Raw genomic sequence first — 22,625 nt, forward strand, 5'->3', positions numbered from 1 at the left:
ATGAAAACTGAACTTTTCCAGTCCTGTGGCCACTGCTGAGTTTTCCAAATTTGCTGGCATATGGCGTGCAGCACTTTGACAGCATTATCTTTTAGGATTTGAAATAGGATTTTTTTTTTTTTTTTTGTAGAATGAAGTATATCAGAAAGAGAAAAACAAATACTGTATAACATCACTTATATGTGGAATCTAGAAAAATGGTAGAGAAGAACTTACTGCAAAGCAGAAATAGAGACACCAACATAGAGAACATCATATGGATACTAAGAGGGGAAATGAAGAGTGGGATGAATTGGGACATTGAGATTGACATATATACACTATTGACGTGCTATGCTGTGAACTTAGTTGCCGAGTTGTATCCGACTCTTTGCAACCCCATGGTCTGTAGCCTGCCAGGCTCCTCTGTCCACGAGGATTCTTCAGGACAGAATTGTGGAGTGGGTTGCCATACCCTCCTCCAGGGGATCTTCCCAACCCAAGGATCAAACCCAGGTCTCTCACATTCCAGGCAGATTCTTTACTGCCTCAGCCACCAGACTCAGAAGCCCTACATTATTGATACTAAGTATAAAATAGATATTGCTTGGAGAATCCCATACACATGGATGAGCTACAATCCATAGTGTCACAGAGTCAGACACGACTGAAGTGACTTAGCATGCACACACACATAAACTTTGCCAATAAAGATCCGTCTAGTCAAGGCTATGGTTTTTCCAGTGGTCATGAATGGATGTGAGAGTTGGACTGTGAAGAAAGCTGAGTGCCAAAGAATTGATGCTTTTGAACTGTGGTGCTGGAGAAGACTCTTGAGAATCCCTTGGACTGCAAGGAGATAAAACCAGTCCATCCTAAAGGAAATCAGTCCTGGGTGTTCATTGGAAGGACTGATGCTGAAGCTGAAACTCCAGTACTTTGGCCATCTGATGCAAAGAGCTGACTCATTGGAAAAGACACTGATGCTGGGAAAGAATTGAGGGCAGGAGGAGAAGGGGACAACAGAGGATGAGATGGTTGGATGGCATGATTGACTCGATGGACATGGGTTTGGGTGGACTCCGGGAGTTGGTGATGGACAAGGAGGCCTGGTGTGCTGCAGTTCATGGGGTCACAAAGAGTCGGACACAACTGAGCAACTGAACTGAACACATAAAATAGATAAATAACCTATTGTATAGCACAGAGAACCCTATTCAGTGCTCTGTGGTGACCTAAATAGGAAGTAAATCCAAGAAAGAGTGGGATATATATATATATATGTGTATGTGTGTGTGTCTGTATGTGTGTGTGTGTGTGTGGTTGTTGTTTGGTTGCTGAGTTGTGTCTGACTCTTTTGTGACCCAATGGACTGTAGCCTGTGACACTCCTTTGTCCATAGGATTTCCCAGGCAAGAATATTGGAGTGGGTTGCCATTTCTTTCCCAGAGGATCTTCCCAACCAGGGATGGAACCCCAGTCTCCTATTTGGCAGGCAGATTTTTTTTACCACTGAGTCACCTAGGAAAACCTTACATGTATAAATAATGTATTAAATTTTCTGTACAGCAGAAGCTAACACAACGTTGTAAAGCAATTATGCTAAAATAAAAATTAATAAAAATAAATAAAATAAACTCTCTGTCAGATAACTCTAAGAGCCAAATACTCTGGGAAATGTTTTTAATGTTTCCTTTTCCTCTTGTTTTCCATGAGATCTCTTTTATATAAGTGTTTTTAAAATCACAAACATTGTAGATAAAAAATTGTACAAATCCTTCAGAAAGGATTTTGTTTTGCTTCTTCTATTTAGGGGTAGATTAAGGATAGAGCAACTTATTAAACTCATTCTTAGGGCAAAGCTTGGCTTTAAACAAGTATCGTGGCATTGTCAGGTAGGGCTGTTCATAGAGAAAGGGAACACTAAGGTTATGGTAACTTTACCAGTACATTACAGCTTTCACCTCAGCTCCATCACTAGGTTGTTGTTATTTTTTTTTTTTGAACTTTTTACTTTGTATTGAGTTTGGCGATTAACAATGTTGTTACAGTTTCAAGTGAAGCAGGCAGGGACTCAGCCATACATATACATGTATCCATTTCCCCCCAAACTTCCCTCCCCTCATAAAAATTATTTTACTTAACTGAGTTTCCTGTTCTTCAACCCTCCCAACCCTCTAATCATGGCTCTTTTTTCAGGAAACCACTCCCAGGTGCTGCCCCAGTGCAATGACTCCGTGTCAGAACCAGCAGGGTCTGCAGCCTCAGAGGAGAGCGCCCCCTACTGCCCAGGTGAGGGTCCCACAGGACAGAAGACCCTTTTCATTCCCCAGGTCCACGCCCCATTGTACCATTTCTCTCTCCTCTGACAGCAGACAGCTCCGCCTGGTGGACGGGGGCGGTCCCTGCGCCGGGAGAGTGGAGATCCTTGACCAGGGCTCCTGGGGCACCATCTGTGATGACAGCTGGGACCTGGACGATGCCCGCGTGGTGTGCAGGGAGCTGGGCTGTGGAGAAGCCCTTAATGCCACGGGGTCTGCTCACTTCGGGGCGGGATCAGGGCCCATCTGGCTGGACAACCTGAACTGCACAGGAAAACAGTCTCACATGTGGAGGTGCCCTTCCCGGGGCTGGGGGCAGCACGACTGCAGACACAAGGAGGATGCGGGGGTCATCTGCTCAGTTCCGCGCTGCACACTGTCCACAGGCTGGGGGAGGGGAGAGCCCAGGAGGATGGGGGTCTGAATCCTGAGGGAGAGATGCTGAAACGACCAGAGAAGGAGGATTCCTCCTATGGAGCTTGTCTTTCCAGCAGACTTGAAGACTAGATGCTTTCACTGCCTCCTGCAGCAGCTGAGATTCTGGTCTTTTCTCCTCAGTAGTTTTTCCTGGCAGAGCTTTTTCTCAGTTTTCCTTGAAATCGGGGCTCACTCTTCTGGTACATATGGTAGATAAGTCTTAAAGCCAAGGTGCTAGTTTTTTTGTTTTGTAAAAAATTACCACATTGTTAATGGTTTAAAACAACACATTTATTTCCTTACACTTCTGTAGCTTAGATGTCCAGCAGGAATCTCACTGGATGGGGTTCAAGGTTTCAGTAGGGCCACATCACCTCTGAGCCTCTGGGAAAGATCTGTTTCTTGTTTTTTCAAGCTTCTAAAAACTGCCTGCCTGCCTGCCTTCGTTCATAGCCCCTTCTGTTCATCATCAGAGCAGCAACGCTCCACCTCTCTAACTGTTATCCATATTCACATCTCCCTCTAACCAGAACGAGGAAAAGTGTTCCACCCGAAAGGATAGCGAGTCTAAGACTGTGATTCGACTGTGCTCAGGTGGTTAATCCATCATATTTCAGGGTAATCTCAGTCCTTACCTTAATCACATCTGTAAAGTCCCCTTTTCCAGATAAGGAAACAGTCACAGGTCCATTACTCTATCTGCCTCTGCACTGTCCACATCACATCCCTTTCATACACTCTTTTAGATGTTTTGTCAGGAAGCAGGAGTCAGCTTCCACTCCCTGCAGGTGTCCAGGTTGGTCTTCCTCAGTTTATATCCACTACATCACGGTGATAGAAATATTTAGAAACACAGACACAGATGGACAAAGTCAGACAAAAAGGAGACAGGTTTCACTCTGGTCATCTAGTGGATTTGCTTCCTCAGCTGGGTCACAGATGAGTGCTCACAATTTTGGGGAGAGAGGAAAACCCAGAGCACTGAGTGAGGTGCTCACTGTATCCTGTCTCCTCCTTTTCAATCTCAGAGTTCCTGGCCCTCAGGATCATGAGCGAGGACCAGGAGTGTGCTGGGTGGCTGGAAGTTTTCTACAATGGGACCTGGGGCAGTGTCTGCCGCAGCCCCATGGAAGACACCACTGTGTCCGTGATCTGCAGACAGCTTGGCTGTGGGGACAGTGGAACCCTCAACTCTTCTGTTGGCCACAGGGATGGTTCTAAACCCCGGTGCGTAGATTTAATCCAATGTCGGAAAATTGATAACCTCTCTCTGGCAGTGTCCTTCTGGCCCTTGGAAATACAGTTCATGCTCTCCAAAGGAGGAAGCCTACATCTCATGTGCAGGTGACTTATGTTTGTTTTTGTGTCTGTCCCAACCCTGTAGGAAGTTATTAGTGAGATTTGATATTTTAAAATCTAAGTGATACGTTTAAGTTGAGTTTATAAAATGAAGTTGGATGGAGCTAATTTAATCCACATGTTCCAAACTTGCTTTATTAAAAGTTTTTAATTGATATAATTGACATAACATTATATTGTTTGCTGTGTAGAACATAATGCTTACATATTTGGTATATTGATAAATGATCACTACAGTAAGTCTAGTTATATCCATAACCATATATATAGTTAAATATTTTTCTTATAGGATGTTTAAGATGCATTTTCTCATCATCTTTCAAATAGACAGTATGGTATTCACTGTAGTCACCATGCTGTATGTTATATCTCTTCACCTATTAATTTTATAACTCAAGTTTATACCTTTTGACTACATTTGCTCACACCAAATGACAGCCACCAACTACTTAGCATCTCTGAACTTGCTTTTTGTTTTAAGATTACACATATTAATGAGATTTTATGGTATTTTTCTATCTCTGTCTGATTTGCTTCACCTAGCATAATGCCCTCAAGGTCCATCCTTGTTGAAACTGGCAACATTTTCTTCTTGTTTATGGGTGGATATATGTCTGTATTACATTTTCTTTATCCATTCATCCATCAGTGAAGACTTACCTTGTTTGGCTCTTGTATATATTGCTTTAAAATACTAAAAAGTAATGCTGTTAAAGTGCTGAAGTCAATATATCAGCAAATTTGGAAAATTCATCAGTGGCCACAGGACTGGAGAAGGTAAATTTTCATTCCAATCCTGAAGAAGGGCAATGTCAAAGAATGTTCAAATTACTGCACAATTGTGCTCATTTCACATGCTAGCAAGGTTATGCTCAAAGTCTTTCAAGCTAGGCTTCAGCAATAAGTGAACTGAGAACTTCCAAGATGTACAAGCTGGGTTTAGAAAAGGCAGAGGAACCAGAGATCAAATTGATTTGTTGGATCATAGAGTAAGCAAGAGAACTCCAGAAAAACATCTACTTAATTGACTAGACTAAAGCCTTTGACTATGTGGATCACAACAAACTGTGGAAAATTCTTAAAGAGATGAGAATACCAGAGCACCTTACCTGCCTCCTGAGAAACCTGTATGCAGGTCAAGAAACAGCTGGAACTAGACATAAACCACCAACTGGTTCAAAATTGGGAAAGGAATTTGTCAAGGCTGTATATTGTCACCCTGTTTATTTAAGTTATATGTAGAGTACATCATAGGAAATGCCAGGCTGAATGAATCACAAGCTGGAATCAAGATTGCTGTGAGAGATATCAACAACCTCACTTATGCAGATGACATCACTCTATTGGATGAAAGAGAAGATGAAATAAAGAGCTTCTTGTTGAGGGTGAAAGAGGAGAGTGAAAAAGTTGGCTTAAAGCTCAACATTCAACATTCTAAAAATTAAGATCATGGCATCTGGCCCCATCACTTCATGGCAAATAAAAAGAGAGAAGGTGGATACAGACATATTTTCTTTTCTTGGGCCCCAAAATTACTGCTGATGGTGACTGTAGCCTTGAGATTAAAAGAGGCTTGCTCCTTGGAAGAAAAGCTATGACATACCTAGACAGAGTATTAAAAAGCAGAGACATCACTTTGCTGACAAAGGTCCATATTGTCAAAGTTGTATGGATGTGAGAGTTGGATTATAAAGAAGCTGATCGCCAAAGAGTTGATGCTTTTGAATTGTGGTGCTTGGATGCCACAAGTGAATTTTGAGTCCCTTGGACAATGAGGAGATCCAACCAGTCCATCCTGAAGGAAATCAACTCTGAATATTCATTGGAAGGACTGATGCTGAAGCTGAAGCTCCAGTACTTCTGCCACCTGATGAGAAGAGCTGACTCATTGGAAAATACCCTGATGCTGAGAAAGACTGAAGGCAAAAGGAGAAGTGGGCCACAGAGGATGAGATAGTTAGATAGCATCACCAGTTCAGTGGACATGAATTTGAGCAAACTCTGGGAGATAGTGAAGGACAGAGGAACCTGGCGTGCTGCAGTCTATGGGGTTGCAAAGAGTCAGACACAACCTAGCAATTGAACAAATATTGCTGCACTGAACATTGGGTTTTCAAGTTAGTGTTTCCTTCAGATAAATACCCCAAAGTGAAATTGCTAAATCGTATGGCAATTCTATTTTTAATTTTTGATGCACTTCAATACTGTTTCCATAGGGGCTGCATCAACTTACATTCCCTCTAACTGTGCAAAAGCTTTCCTGTCTCTTCACATTCTCCTCAACTCCTGTTATTTCTTCTTTTTGATAAAAGCCTTTCTAGAGGGTATGAGGTCATATCTCATTGTGGTTTTGATTTGTATTTTCTGATAATTAGTAGTGTTGAGCATGTTTTCATGTACCTATTGGCAAGTTGTATGTATTCTTTAAAAAAAAAAATTATCAGTTTCTCTGCCCATTTTTTGAAAGTCATATTATTTGATTTTTGCTACTAAGTTATGTGAGTTCCTTGTGTATTTTGGATAATAATCTTTATCAGAAATATAATATGTAAATATTTTCTCCAGTTCCATAGGTTGCTTTTTCATTTTGTTGATGGTTTCCTTAATTGGGCAGAAGCTTTGTAGCCTTATGTGGTTCCAACTGCTTGTTTTTACTCTTGTTCCCTTTGATTGTGGTGTCAAATCCAAAAAATCCTCACGAAGACTGATGTCAATGATTTTATTTTCTGTTTTTTTCCTGTAGAAATTTTGTGGCTTCAGGACTTGTGATCAAGTCTTTAATCTATTTTGAGTTAATTTTTGTGTGTGGTGTAAGATAGTGGATCAGTTTCATTCTTTTGCATGTGGCAGTCCCGTTTTCCCAATGCCATTTACTGAAAAAACTGTCCTTTCCTCATTGTACATTCTTGGCTTCTTTGTCAAAAATTAATTGACCATACAAATGTGGGTTTTGTTTCTGGGCTCTCTATTCTGTTCCATTGATCTCTGTGTCCATTTTTATACCAATAACATACTGTTTTGATTAATATAGCTTTGTAATATAGTTTGAAAACAGGAAGTATGACACTTCCAGCTTTATTACTCTTTCTCAAGATTGCTTTGGTACTCAGCATCTTTTGTGGTTCCATGCAAATTTTAGGATTGTTTGTCTGCATTTGTGAAAATTTCCATTGAAATTTTGGTAAGGATTGCAGTGAATCTGTAGAATGCTTTGGGTAGTATGAGCACGTTAATAATATTAGATTTCCAATCCATGAGCACAGAATATTTTCCATTTATTTGAGTCATCTTCAGTAAGTTGCATCAGTATCTTATAGTTTTCAGGGTAGAGGTCTTTCACTTCCTTGGTTAAATTTATTCCTAGATATTTTATTCATTTTCATGCAAATGTAAATAGAATTGTTTTCTCAGTTTCTCCTCATGGCAGTTTGTTGTTAGTGCATAGAAATTCAACTGATTTTTTTTATATAGATTTTTCGTTCTACAACTTTACTGAGTGTATTATTCCTCATATTTTTGGTGAAGTCTTTGGGGTTTTCTACATATTATATCATGTAAGGGAGTTTCCTTCCTCATGACTCTGATGGTAAAGAATCCGTCTGCAATGCAAGAGACCTGGGTTCAGTCCCTGGGTTGGGAAGATCCCCTGGAGGAGGGAATGGCAACCCACTCCAGTATTCTTGCCTGGAGAATCCCAATGGGCAGAGGAGCCTGGCAGGCTGCAGTCCTTGAGGTCGCAGAGTCAGACACGACTGAGCAACGAACACTTCACTTTTCGATCTGCAGATAGTGTCAATTTTGCCTCTTCCTTTCAGATTTGGATGTCTGATTTTCTTTTCATTGCCTGATGGATCTGGATGGGCCTGCCAAAACTAAGTTGAATAAAATTGGTGAGAGTAGATAATTTTGTCTTGTGTCTGATTTCAGAGGAAAAGCTTTTGGTTTTTACAGTCAAATATTATGTTAGCTGTGAACTGCTCATATGGCCTGAATTATATTAAGATGCAGTCCTTCTATAACTACTTTGTAAAACAGTTTTTATCATAAATGGATTTTGAATTTGTCAAACATTTTTCTGCATCCTTTGAGATATGATTTTTACTTTTGTTTTCTTTATTTGGTGTATCACATTGATTAGTTTGTGAATGTTGAATTATCCTTGCATCCTTGGAATAAATTTCACTTGATCATGGTGTATGATTCTTTTAGTGTATTGTCAAATTCAGTTTTCTAATATTTTGTTGAGGATTCTTGCAACTACATTTATCAGAGTATTAGCCTGTAATTTTATTTTCTTGTGCTGTCCTTATCTGGTTTTAGTATCAGAATAATGTTGACCTCATAAAATGAGTTTAGAAGTGTTTCTTTCTTCTGTTTTTGGAAGAGTTTGAGAAGGCTCCACCACTAAATATTGTTACATTGGGAATTGGGATTTTGAAAATAAATGTGGGAGAGAATCAAAGATGGTGGAGGAATAGGACGGGAAGACCACTTTCTCCCTCACAAATTCCTCAAAAGAACATTTCAACGCTGAGCAAACTCCACAAAACAACTTCCGTAGGCTGGCAGAGGACATCAGGCAACCAGAAAAGCAGACCATTGTCTTCAAAAACAGGTAGGAAAAAATATAAAAGACGAAAAAGGAGACAAAGGAGGTGGGGAGGGAGCTCCGTCCCAGGAAGGGAAGCCCGTCCCGGGAAGGGAAGTTTAAGAAGAGAGGTTTCCAAACACCAGGAAACACTCTCCCTGCCGAGTCTGTGGCGAACCTTGGAAACACAGAGGGCAACATAACAGGAAGGGAAAAATGAAGAAATAATTAAAACCAACAGATTACAAACCCAACAGTAACTCCCCCAGTGGAAAAGCAGCACAGATGCCTGCATCCACCACAAGCAAGTGGGGGCAGGGCAGGGAAGCACGGGAGGCGCGGGCTGCAGTGCTTTGTAAGAATCGGGCAGGAACGCCCCATGCGCAACCAGAACGATCTAACTTGGGCTAGCAAACCAGACTGTGGGATAGCTACCATGCGAAAAGCTCGAATATAAGACACCGCCAGAACCGAGCACAGAACAAAGGACGGAACGGAATAAGCCGGCTGCAGACCATCCCCCACCAGGGACAGGCAGCCAGAGCCGTAAGGACCGGAAAGGGGCAATTGCAGACCCGGAGAGACTTTACTTACCTAACTGCAAGCAGGCTTCTTTGCTAAGACTTCTGGGGGTGCTGGACAGTCACCATCTGCCTCACAAGGGGCGCCAGCGGTCCACCCAGAAAACCGAGCAGCAGAGGCAGAAAAGGCGACAAGTCGCAGTGATCGCACTCGCCAAACTCCTGAGCTACTCGGACCTGGGAAGGGCACAAAACGCAGTCCCAACCTAATCTGTGCCTCTGAGGGCTACCTGAGCACCGAACCTGAGCGGCTTAGACCGGGGAAGTGCACACAGCCTAGGGCCGGCCTCAGTCGGTTCCTGGCTGAGCATCGTAGAGCTGGAGCGGTTTGTGCGCCGCGAGAAGGGACAGGTCAAGCGGGGCTGAGACACTGTGTGCACACGACAGTGCTACTTGTTTGCAGCATCCCCCCTCCCCACAGCACGACTGAACTAGTGAGCCTAAAAAACGAGCAAACAGAAGAAGTTAAACAGAGGGAACCGCCTTGGAAGTGACCCCACACTGCCCACAACATCAGAGAAGGGCCAGATATATTTTTACTATTTTTAAAATCATTCCTTTTTTCTCCTTTTTTTCCTAACTTTTTTTTTAAATTGTTAAGTCTTTTATTTCTCCTCTAATTTTTATTTCTATAACCTACTATTACTATTTAAAAAAAAGACCCCCCCCCCCCTTTTTTTTAAGGCAAACACCATATATAGTCTTTGGGTGGTTGTTGGTGTGTTGTTTTTCTTTTTTTAAATAATTCTTGTTTTTTTTTTTTAATACTCTCTCTTTTTTTCTTTCTTTCTTCCTTTTTCCTTCTGCTTCTTTTCTTTAATATTGTATTTTTGAAAATCCAACCTCTTCTCTAGATTTTTAATCTTTGCTCTTTGGTTTTTGTTGTCAATTTTGTACATTTAAAAACCCAAACTTCACTACCCAATTTTACCTGAGAGCAAGATTACTGGCTTGACCACTCTCTCCTCCTTTGGACTCTCCTTTTTCTCCACCAGGTAGCCTCTGTCTCTTTCCTCCTCCATCTCTTCTCTATCAAACTCTGTGAATCTCTGTGTGTTCCAGACGGTGGAGAACACCTAAGGAACTGGTTACTGGCAGGATTTGTCTCTCTCCTTCTCATTCCTCTCTCTTATCCTCCTGGTCACCTCTGTCTACTTCCTCCCTCTCCTCTTCCCTGTATAACTCCCTAAATACCTCCGAGCGGTCCAGACTATAGAGCGCACATAAGGAAGTGACTACTGGCTAGCTTGCTTGCTCCTCTTTTGATCTCACTGCATCTCATTCCAGTCACCTCTAACTACCCCCTCCCTATTCTCTTCTCCTTGTAACTTAGTGAACCTCTCTGAGTGTCCCTCAATGTGGAGAAACTTTTCATCTTTAACCTAGATGTTTTATCATTGGTGCTGTATAGATGGAGAAGTCTAGAGGCTACTGTAAAAATAAAACTGAAAACCAGAAGCAGGAGGCTTAAGTCCAAAGCCTGAAAACATTAGAGAACTCTTGAATTCAGGGAACATTAAGCAATAGGAGCTCATCAAATGCCTCCATACCTACACTGAAACCAAGCTCCACCCAAGGGCCAACAAGTTCCAGAACAAGACATACCATGCAAATTCTCCAGCAACACAGGAACACACCCCTGAGCTTCAATATACAGGCAGCTCAAAGTTATTCCAAAACCTTTGACATCTCATAACCCATTACTGGTCACTCCACTGCACTCCAGAGAGAAGAAACCCAGCTCCACCCACCAGAACTCCAACACAAGCCTCCCTAACCAGGAAACCTTGACAAGCCACTGATACAACCCCACCCACAGTGAGGAAGCTCCATAATAAAGAGAACTCCACAAATTACCAGAATATTAAAAGGCCACGCCAAACGCAGCAATATAACCAAGATGAAGAGACAGAGGAATACTCAGCAGGTAAAGGAACAGGAGAGTTGCCCACCAAACCAAACAAAAGAGGAAGAGGTAGGGAATCTACCTGAGAAAGAATTCCGAATATTGATAGTGAAAATGATCCAAAATCTTGAAATCAAAATGGAATCACAGATAAAAAGCCTAGCGACAAGGATTGAGAAGATGCAAGAAAGGTTTAACAAGGTCCTAGAAGAAATAAAAAAAGAGTCAATATATAATGAATAACTCAATAAATGAGATCAGAAACACTCTGGAGGCAACAAATAGTAGAATAACGGAGGCAGAAGATAGGATTAGTGAAATAGAAGATAGAATGGTAGAAATAAATGAATCAGAGAGGAAACAAGAAAAACGAATTAAAAGAAATGAGGACAATCTCAGAGACCTCCAGGACGATATGAAACGCTCCAACATTCGAATTATAGGAGTCCCAGAAGAAGAAGACAAAAAGAAAGACCATGAGAAAATCCTTGAGGAGATAATAGTTGAAAACTTCCCTAAAATGGGGAAGGAAATAATCACCCAAGTCCAAGAAACACAGAGAGTCCCAAGCAGGGTAAACCCAAGGCGAAACACCCCAAGACACATATTAATCAAATTAACAAAGATCAAACACAAAGAACAAATATTAAAAGCAGCAAGGGAAAAACAACAAATAACACACAAGGGGATTCCCATAAGGATAACAGCTGATCTTTCAATAGAAACTCTTCAGGCCAGGAAGGAATGGCAAGACATACTTAAAGTGATGAAAGACAATAACCTACAGCCCAGATTACTGTACCCAGCAAGGATCTCATTTAAATACGAAGGAGAAATCAAAAGTTTTACAGACAAGCAAAAGCTGAGAGAATTCAGCACCACCAAACCAGCTCTCCAACAAATTCTAAAGGATATTCTCTAGACAGGAAACACAAAAAGGGTGTATAAACCCGAACCCAAAACAATAAAGTAAATGGTAACGGGATCATACTTATCAATAATTACCTTAAACGTAAATGGGTTGAATGCCCCAACCAAAAGGCAAAGACTGGCTGAGTGGATACAAAAACAAGACCCCTCTATATGCTGATTACAAGAGACCCACCTCAAAACAAGGGACGCATACAGACTGAAAGTGAAGGGCTGGAAAAAGATATACCATGCAAATAGAGACCAAAAGAAAGCAGGAGTGGCAATACTCATATCCGATAAAATAGACTTTTAAAAAAAGGCTGTGAAAAGAGACAAAGAAGGCCACTACATAATGATCAAAGGATCAATCCAAGAAGAAGATATAACAATTATAAATATATATGCACCCAATATAGGAGCACCGTAATATGTAAGACAAATGCTAACAAGTATGAAAGGGGGAATCAACAATAACACAATAATAGTGGGAGACTTTAATACCCCACTCACACCTATGGACAGATCAGCTAAACAGAAAATTAACAAAGAAACGCAAACTTTAAATGATACATTAGATCAGTTAGACCTAATTGATATCTATAGGACATTTCACCCCAAAACAATGAATTTCACCTTTTTTTCAAGTGTTCATGGAACCTTCTCCAGGATAGATCACATCCTGGGCCATAAATCTAAACTTGATAAATTCAAAAAAATCAAAATCATTCCAAGCATCTTTTCTGACCATAATGCATTAAGATTAGATCTCAATTACAGGAGAAAAACTATTAAAAATTCCAACATATGGAGGTTGAACAACACACTTCTGAATAACCAACAAATCACAGAAGAAATCAAAAAAGAAATCAAAATATGCATAGAAACTAATGAAAATGAAAACACAACAACCCAAAACCTGTGGAACACTATAAAAGCAGTGCTAAGAGGAAAGTTCATAGCACTACAGGCATACTTCAAGAAACAACAAAAAAGTCAAATAAATAACCTAACTCTACAACTAAAACAACTAGAAAAGGAAGAATTGGAGAACCCCAGAGTTAGTAGAAGGAAAGAAATCTTAAAAATTAGGGCAGAAATAAATGCAAAAGAAACAAAAGAGACCATAGGAAAAATCAACAAAGCAAAAAGCTGGTTCTTTGAAAGGATAAATAAAATTGGCAAACCATTAGCCAGACTCATCAAGAAGCAAAGAGAAAAATCAAATCAATAAAATTAGAAATGAAAATGCAGAGATCACAACAGACAACACAGAAATACAAAGGATCATAAGAGACTACTATCAGCAGTTATATGCCAATAAAATGGCCAACGTGGAAGAAATGGACAAATTCTTAGAAAAGTACAATTTTCCAAAACTGAGCCAGGAAGAAATAGAAAATCTTAACAGACCCATCACAAGCATGGAAATTAAAACTGTAATCAGAAATCCTCCAGCAAACAAAAGCCCAGGTCCAGACGGCTTCACAGCTGAATTCTACCAAAAATTTCGAGAAGAGCTAACACCTATCCTACTCAAACTCTTCCAGAAAATGCAAAGGAAGGTAAACTTCCAAACTCATTCTATGAGGCCACCATCACCCTAATACCAAAACCTGACAAAGATGCCACAAAAAAAGAAAACTACAGGCCAATATCACTGATGAACATAGATGCAAAAATCCTCAACAAAATTCTAGCAATCAGAATCCAACAACACATTAAAAAGATCATATACCATGACCAAGTGGGCTTTATCCCAGGGATGCAAGGATTCTTCAATATCCGCAAATCAATCAATGTAATTCACCACATTAACAAATTGAAAAATAAAAGCCATATGATTATCTCAATAGATGCAGAGAAGGCCTTTGACAAAATTCAACATCCATTTATGATAAAAACTCTCCAGAAAGCAGGAATAGAAGGAACATACCTCAACATAATAAAAGCTATATATGACAAACCCACAGCAAACATTATCCTCAATGGTGAAAAATTGAAAGCATTTCCCCTAAAGTCAGGAACAAGGCAAGGGTGCCCACTTTCACCGCTACTGTTCAACATAGTTCTGGAAGTTTTGGCCACAGCAATCAGAGCAGAAAAAGAAATAAAAGGAATCCAAATTGGAAAAGAAGAAGTAGAACTCTCACTGTTTGCAGATGACATGATCCTCTACATAGAAAACCCTAAAGACTCCACCAGAAAATTACTAGAGCTAATCAATGAATATAGTAAAGTTGCAGGATATAAAATCAACACTCAGAAATCCCTTGCATTCCTATACACTAATAATGAGAAAGTAGAAAAAGAAATTAAGGAAACAATTCCATTCACCATTGCAACAAAAATAATAAAATACTTAGGAATATATCTACCTAAAGAAACTAAAGACCTATATATAGAAAACTATAAAACACTGATGAAAGAAATCAAAGAGGACAGTAATAGATGGAGAAATATACCATGTTCATGGATCGGAAGAATCAATATAGTGAAAATGCATGTACTACCCAAAGCAATTTACAAATTCAATGCAATCCCTATCAAGCTACCAGCCATATTTTTCACAGAACTAGAACAAATAATTTCAAGATTTGTATGGAAATACAAAAAAACCTTGAATAGCCAAAGCAATCTTGAGAAAGAAGAATGGAACTGGAGGAATCAACTTGCCTGAGTTAAGGCTCTACTACAAAGCCACAGTCATCAAGACAGTATGGTACTGGAACAAAGACAGAAATATAGATCATGGAACAAAATAGAAAGCCCAGAGATAAATCCACACACATAGGGACACCTTATCTTTGACAAAGGAGGCAAGAATATACAATGAAGTAAAGACAATCTCTTTAACAAGTGGTGCTGGGAAAACTGGTCAACCACTTGTAAAAGAATGAAACTAGATCACTTTCTAACACCGCACACAAAAATAAACACAAAATGGATTAAAGATCTAAATGTAAGACCAGAAACTATAAAACTCCTAGAGGAGAATGTAGGCAAAACACTCTCTGACACAATTCACAGAAGGATCCTCTATGATCCACCTCCCAGAATTCTGGAAATAAAAGCAAAAATAAACAAATGGGATCTAATTAAAATTAAAAGCTTCTGCACAACAAAGGAAACTATAAGCAAGGTGAAAAGACAGCCTTCTGAATGGGAGAAAATAATAGCAAATGAAGCAACTGACAACTAATCTCAAAAATATACAAGCAACTTATGCAGCTCAATTCCAGAAAAATAAACGACCCAATCAAAAAATGGGCCAAAGAACTAAATAGACATTTCTCCAAAGAAGACATATGGATGGCTAACAAACACATGGAAAGATGCTCAACATCACTCATTATTCGAGAAATGCAAATCAAAACCACAATGAGGTACCACTTCACACCAGTCAGAATGGCTGTGATCCAAAAATCTGCAAGCAATAAATGCTGGAGAGGGTGTGGAGAAAAGGGAACCCTCCTACACTGTTGGTGGGAATGCAAACTAGTACAGCCACTATGGAGAACAGTGTGGAGATTCCTTTAAAAATTGCAAATAGAACTACCTTATGACCCAGCAATCCCACTGCTGGGCATACACACCAAGGAAACCAGAATTGAAAGAGACACATGTACCCCAATGTTCATCGCAGCACTGTTTATAATAGCCAGGACATGGAAACAACCTAGATGTCCATCAGCAGATGAATGGATAAGAAAGCTGTGGTACATATACACAATGCAGTATTACTCAGCTGTTAAAAAGAATTCATTTGAATCAGTTCTGATGAGACGGATGAAACTGGAGCCGATTATACAGAGTGAAGTAAGCCAGAAAGAAAAACACCAATACAGTATACTAACACATATATATGGAATTTATAAAGATGGCAATGACGATCCTGTATGCAAGACAGCAAAAAAGACACAGATGTGTATAACAGACTTTTGGACTCAGAGGGAGAGGGAGAGGGTGGGATGATTTGGGAGAATGGCATTGTAACAGGTATACTATCATGTAAGAATCGAATCGCCAGTCTATGTCCGACGCAGGATACAGCATGCTTGGGGCTGGTGCATGGTGATGACCCAGAGAGATGTTATGGGGAGGGAGGTGGGAGGGGGGTTCATGTCTGGGAAAGCATGTACACCCGTGGTGGATTCATGTCAATGTATGGCAAAACCAATTTAAAAAAAAAAAAAAGAAAGAAACTAAAAAAAGAGAGAGAAAAAGAAAAAGAAAATAAATGTGGAATGAAATAAATAAATGTTGGGGAGGCGACAAAAAGTTAAACCATAGCACCGTACTTCCTCCAACATTTCTCTCTCTCTGTTTCTCTCTCTCCTTCCCTCCCTCTCCACATACACAAACACACACACCCCATTCAGGTACACCTTGAATGATATGCTGGATGTTGCCTGAAACCCACCGCTAAGAATGTGGTGAGAGATATTTCAAAAGCAGAGGCTCACTCCCTTCCTTGCCTCTCTTTTTGCATCTCTTCGTCTTTTCCATTTGAGGCCAAAGACACATTAAACTATTAACCTTTTATTGATGATATTTTCCCTACAATTAAACACTGAGAATTGAGAGGTGGTAAAGTCTTTGACCATGAAAATGAGCAATCCATTCACAAAGGTCCTGCTATCATTTTCTCAGAGATTCTCTGCATAGAGTGGGTAGGAGGTTTGATAGGATGATCTGGAAAGAATATACAAATTTTGATACTTTATGACAGGTACTATTTACCTTTCTGTTTTTTGGTGTTGCTTTGAATTTATTTCTCTCAGCTTCAATTCTTTTATATACACTTTTAAGTCTTTTGTTTGTTATTTCTGCATCTTCTCAATACAAATTTTTCTCAGTAGGTATTTTTTTTTTACTCTATTGCAAAAATTTCTGCCTTACTCAGTGTGTACATATATGTGCACATATATCTTCTTAGAATTCTACTAAGTCTTTCCTGTATATTTCCTTTCTAAGAGATTCCTAACCAACACTATGGGCTTTTCTGGTGGCTCAGACAGCAAAGAGACTGCCTGCAGTGCAGGAGACCTGGGTTTGATTCCTGGATAGGGAAGATCCAGTGGAGAAAGGAATAGCAATCTACTCCAGTATTCTTGCCTGGAAAATCCTATGGACAGTGTAGCCTGGTGGGCTGCATTCCGTAGGTCACAAAGAGTCAGCCACAACTGAGCAACTAACACACACACACATAACCAACACTGAATTGTAGATCAATTATCTTCCAATTAAAAATAAATTTTAAAAAGAGTTTCCTTTCACAACAGTACTCTTCACTTGCCCACTTGTCACACTGAATAGTAGGTAAGAGCAGCTTATAATCTATCTAATAATTTTCCATTAAAATTATGTATGTGAGATTTTGAGTATAAATTAACTCTGTTCTTCTGGACTGATCATTTCTACTATGAGCTATTATCATAGGCTATTACCAGTTACTGATATTTGGTTTACTATTTCACTGATTAGCGTGAATTTAAAGAAGTTTTATTTTACTGAATTTTATTCATCTATTCATTCATTCAGTAACTATTTATCAAGCCCTTATCTAGGTATTTAGAAAAGGTTTTCCATAGATATTTGTTGGATGAGTGCATACAATGTGCAGGCACTGTCCTAATAGCAGAAACAAGGCGCATATAAGATATACAAGGTCCTTCTTCTAATGGACCTTTTATTCAGAGGGGCGTATGTGTACATTTGTAGATGGCTGTGTTTATAGTTGCTGTGGGATGTGAAGACTGATAAACAAGTAAATATTTAAAGTAATTTCAGCTGGTGATCAGATGCAGTGAAAGTTTCAGCCCAGGGGTTAATGAACGAGCCTGTGTTTTCACGTATCATTTGCACTGACCCAAGGGCCTTAGATAATCTTATTTGGGGACAGGACCACCCCCAGCTATTCCTGATCCACTGTTTCCCTATTTTGTGCAGGAAGAAGACCCAAGAGCTGTCCAACTGCTGCCCCCTGCACAGGTATGTCAGCCCCACCCCTTCCCCTGTGGTTCCCAGGGGCTCCTTCCTCCCACCAGGGCAGTCACAGGAGGGGCTGCTGCCTTTTCAGACAGAGAGAAGCTCCGGCTCAGGGGAGGAGACAGCGAGTGCTCAGGGCGGGTGGAGGTCTGGCACAGCGGCTCCTGGGGCACCGTGTGCGATGACTCCTGGAGCCTGGCAGAGGCCGAGGTGGTGTGTCAGCAGCTGGGCTGTGGCCAGGCCTTGGAAGCTGTGCGGACTGTGGCATTTGGCCCTGGAAATGGGAGCATCTGGCTGGACGAGGTGCAGTGCGGGGGCCAGGAATCCTCCCTGTGGGACTGTGCTGCAGAGCCCTGGGGGCAGAGCGACTGCAAGCACGAGGAGGATGCTGGTGTGAGGTGCTCTGGTGAGTGAGGGGCTCGGCGTCCACCCTGGGGGAGCTGGGGCATCACGGGGGAAGTGGGCTGGACTGGGTGTGGTGGGGAGTTTGTATTCAGACAGTGTCCAGGTCCTGGGGCTCTGATCTAGGGCAGGGGAGCTGGGAGGATGGGACACTGGTGTTGTGGAGACTGAGGGGTGATTTCAGGCTCAGGAGGGGAAAATGGGTTTGCCCTGCATTCTGGCCAATTCCCTTTCCTCACACTGCTGATTTTCTCTTTAGGTGTAAGAAAAACATTGCCCCCGACTCCAGCAGGTACTGTGAACATCCATGGGCTGGAGAGAATATTCAGGTCTGGGGACCTGTTCTGTGGCTCTCTGACAGCTCAGGAGAGGAAAGAGCCTGAGGAGCCCTGGCTGGTGGGGAGGAGCCCAGGGCGTTATGTTGGGGAACTCCTCTGCCTTGGTTCCTGGGGCCACATTTTTCTCATGACTGGGATCCAAGGGAGACTGGTTCCTGTGTTGCAGAATCTAAGGTTCTCCCACCGGCCTCTGAGTGTTGCTCCTCATCAGTGAGGTGTGGGTCCCAGGACTGTTTGACGCTCTGTCTCCTGAAGCCCAAGGAGAAGAGATGAGCTGGGTCCTCAGAGGCTGTCTCAGCAGGGCAGCTCCCTGACAATCCCTAGCTCTGCTTTGGGGCCACACTGGCTGGCGTGGAGCTGACCCATCTCAGGATGAGACCCGGGGGAACCAGGTCACTGTCAGTGCACTTGCATCTGAGGCTGGGACGCCATTGTCTGGAGTCCCTGGAAATGCTGTCACAGGGGGTTTCTCTGTGCCCAGGACCTTCTCCACACCCTGTTGCCTTGTTCTCTTTAGGATCCAGACCAGTTTCAAGTCCTCTCCCTGGCATCTTCTCCTTGGCTGGGGTCCTCTGCCTCATCCTGGGGTCCCTTCTCTTCCTGGTCCTCGTCATCCTGGTGACTCAGGTGTTCAGATGGAGAACAGAGCACAGAGTTGGGCTTCAGGGGGAACTGGGGACCAGGGAGAGTGTGTGGAGGAAGGAGATGGGACAGATGTGAGGAGGGGAACCTGGGCCAGGTCTCAGTTGTGAGTCTGAAGAACTCCATGCACTCTGTGCTGAGCGCTAAGGGCTGAGTAGACAGAGGTTCTTAGGACTGGGGCATGAACTCTCATACGTCATGGCCTCTCCTATGAAAGCAGACAGAGTCAGGGCTGAGCTGTTAATTGAGGTCAGACGAGGGGAGAAGGTGCTGACATGGTGCATGGGATGGAAGATGATGCGGAGGTCCAGGCAGCCTCCGTGTGAACATCGGGGAGATAAAGGGTAGGCCTGCTGGACTGGGGTGTCTGGGGTGGCACCTCTGACCTGCTAGAGAATCTCTCAGCCTGCTGGATCAGGGTGTCTGGGGCAGCATCTCTGATCTGCTGGGGGATCTCTCAGCCTTATTCAGCTATGAAGATGCTCTTGCTGAAGCCGTGTATGAGGAGCTCGATCACCTTGTGACTCAGAAGGAGAGTCTTCTGGGCAGCCCAGGTGGGTGTCTCTGTCTGCCCTCCTGGGACCCCTGGTTGTCACACCCGCTGGGTGTGTGCATTTCCTCAGCATCTGCAGGCCCCATACGTTCCCCAAGCTCACAGAGGTGGCTCTTGAAAATGGCAGGATGGCCTCTCACAGCCCTGTGAGCCCCCAGCCTCTGTCTACACTGCAAGAGCCAGACCTGCCCCTTCTCAGCCTTAACTCAGGTCCTTTGGGTGTGGGGAGGGTCCTTCTGTGTGTTGTTTTTCTCTACTTTAGGCTGCCTGTCAGATGGTGAGGACAACAATGGCTCCAGATCTGCTCCAGGTAATAGAGGTGGACCTGCTTCAGCTGAGTGTTGCGGAGGAGAGTTTCCCTCCTCATAGAGAGGAGATGTAAGGGGAAAAATCTTCCTCTGATGGACCAGAGGGATCCTTTGTGTCCAGATCGGGTCTGTCCTTCTTCTCTGGCTGTTCTGTGATGTCTCACATTTGGGGCTGGGCTCTCTGTGTTCAGAATCACAAGAGACACACACTGGTTTTCAAAATAACATCTGTAAAGCACAGTTTGTCAAAATACTTTAGTAATGCTCAATGGTGGGAGAGTTGCTTTGAGATCTATATTTTCAGTTAGGAAATATTAAGATATGTTAAATCATGTTTTGGTTTATGGACACATCAAAATGAAACATGGTCTAAGAGAAAAAAAAAAATCTTTTGAAACAAGGAGTGATTCATGCTTCTATTTAGCAGCTCAGAAACTCTGGGTCAGAAGAAATCTTAGGTATTTCCCAGACCAACCCACTTACTGTGGTTTCATCTGACCGCTGCTGTGCCCTCAGAAGCCCCAGATCAGAAGACCTATGCCCTTGGTGAGGGTTATGATGATGCCAAAGAGGTACCAGTGCCTGGGGCTCCTCCTACCTCTGAGGGGAGTGAGGAGGAAGTGCTCCCAGAGAAGGAAGATGGGATGAAGTCTGAGATAGGTGAGTGGGGTTAGCTGATCCCGTGTAATCTTTGGTCTCTGTCCTGGGAAGGGTGAATTTGAGCTCCTCAATGTCCAGCCTCGCTACAGTTTCTCATGCATTTGATGGGCTTCCCTGGTGGCTTAGATGGTAAAGAATCTGCCTGCAATGCAGGAGACCCGGGTTTGATCCCTGGATCAGGAAGACCCCCTGGAGAAGGGAATGGCTACCCACTCTAGTATTCTTGCCTGGAGAATCCCATGGATAGAGGAGCCTGGCGGGCTACAGTTCATAGGGTTGCAAAGATTCAGACACAACTGAATAACTAGCACTTCAGTGCCTGGAGGCAGGTCTTCTCAGAGCTCCTGTGTGAGCACAGGTCTCCTTTGATGCAGGGTTTCCACATGAACTGAGGCCCCAGAGAGTAAATGGACTGGATCTGAGAGGACATCTGGGATCCGTCCTCACTGTAACTGATATGAAATAATCTGAGCCTCCTGCCCACCCCTGGGTCCCAGGGATGCTTTGTCATCACCACTTGCTTAACTTGCTTCCTCCTCACTGTCTGGCACCCTTGTCTCTGTTCTAAATCGTACCTCTCTTTCCTCTTTCAGGCTCTTCTCTAAACGTCTTTAGAGAGGAAGCTGATCCTGGGGAAGGAGAAGAGAGCCCCTGGCTGATCCAGGGGGAGAAAGGGGACCCTGCGTACAATGATGTTGAACTAAGTGCCCTGGGAACATCCACAGTGACTTTTCCATGATGTTGTATTAAATACAAGATCATGCCGCAGATATTCTAATTGTCTGTATCTCAATAGAATAGTGCTGACCTGTGATTGTGTCATATGGAAATTTCTCAAAATGAAATATTCTGAATAAAGTAAATTTTTTTTTGCTTTGTTAATTATTACCACGTTCCATGTCACATGCTTTTAGAGGATTGGTCCCCAAACACCATTTACCTCAAAGGAAATATACGATGAGTGCACTGCCCTGTTTTCTCACCTTCTTCAAAGGCTAATGAAGCCATGAATTTGCCCGGGATCACAGATGCTCCAGGTCACTCTTGCTTAGAAAAAGCATCTAAACTTGGTCCACATTCACACCCTCCTTCCTAGCAAGATGACTTTGTTGACTGAAAAGTATAAGTGGGATTTGGTGGGAATGCTTAAGACTCTAAGCCCTGAGACAGCATCTCAGTAGCTCTGAGAAAACTGCTGCAAAGAGTCAGCAGGGGAAGTCAGGCTGTATACAAGTTTGCAACAAAGGGAGCAGGGAGTCTGAACATCAAAGATCAGGTGTCAAGTTCAGGAATGTAGCGCTCTATGTGTGGGAAGATGCAAGCCTCTGGACTCACAGGATTCAATCCTTCCACATGCAGCTCAGCTATCTGGGGCCAACCCTGGTTCCCTGTTCACCTTAAGGAGCAGCAGATGGCTGCTTCTTGCATCCCCCAGCTCCTCAGCAATCACCATGGGGGGTGGCAGCATCCCCTGGATCAGTTTTGGGAGCCCTCACTCACAACTGGAGACCAGAAATCACTGATGGCTGTGACATTTCTTGTTTATTGATATGGCAGGAGATATTTTCATTTACAAACTCATGGAAAAAAACTCAGTCCTGAACATTCCTGTATGTTCTTCCCTGAGATGTCACATCACCTGTTTTTAACCTGTTCTTGGGCACCAGACTT

General features: G+C 42.4%; 1 pseudogene; it reads left to right on the forward strand.

Moving 5' to 3' along the window:
* LOC128048488 (antigen WC1.1-like) overlaps positions 1–21,693 on the forward strand; it is a 69,432-nt pseudogene extending 47,739 nt beyond the window's left edge.
* Positions 21,694–22,625: the final 932 nt, after the last annotated feature.

The sequence above is a fragment of the Budorcas taxicolor genome, chromosome 5 (genome assembly GCF_023091745.1).
Source record: "Budorcas taxicolor isolate Tak-1 chromosome 5, Takin1.1, whole genome shotgun sequence".
NCBI lineage: Eukaryota > Metazoa > Chordata > Mammalia > Artiodactyla > Bovidae > Budorcas > Budorcas taxicolor.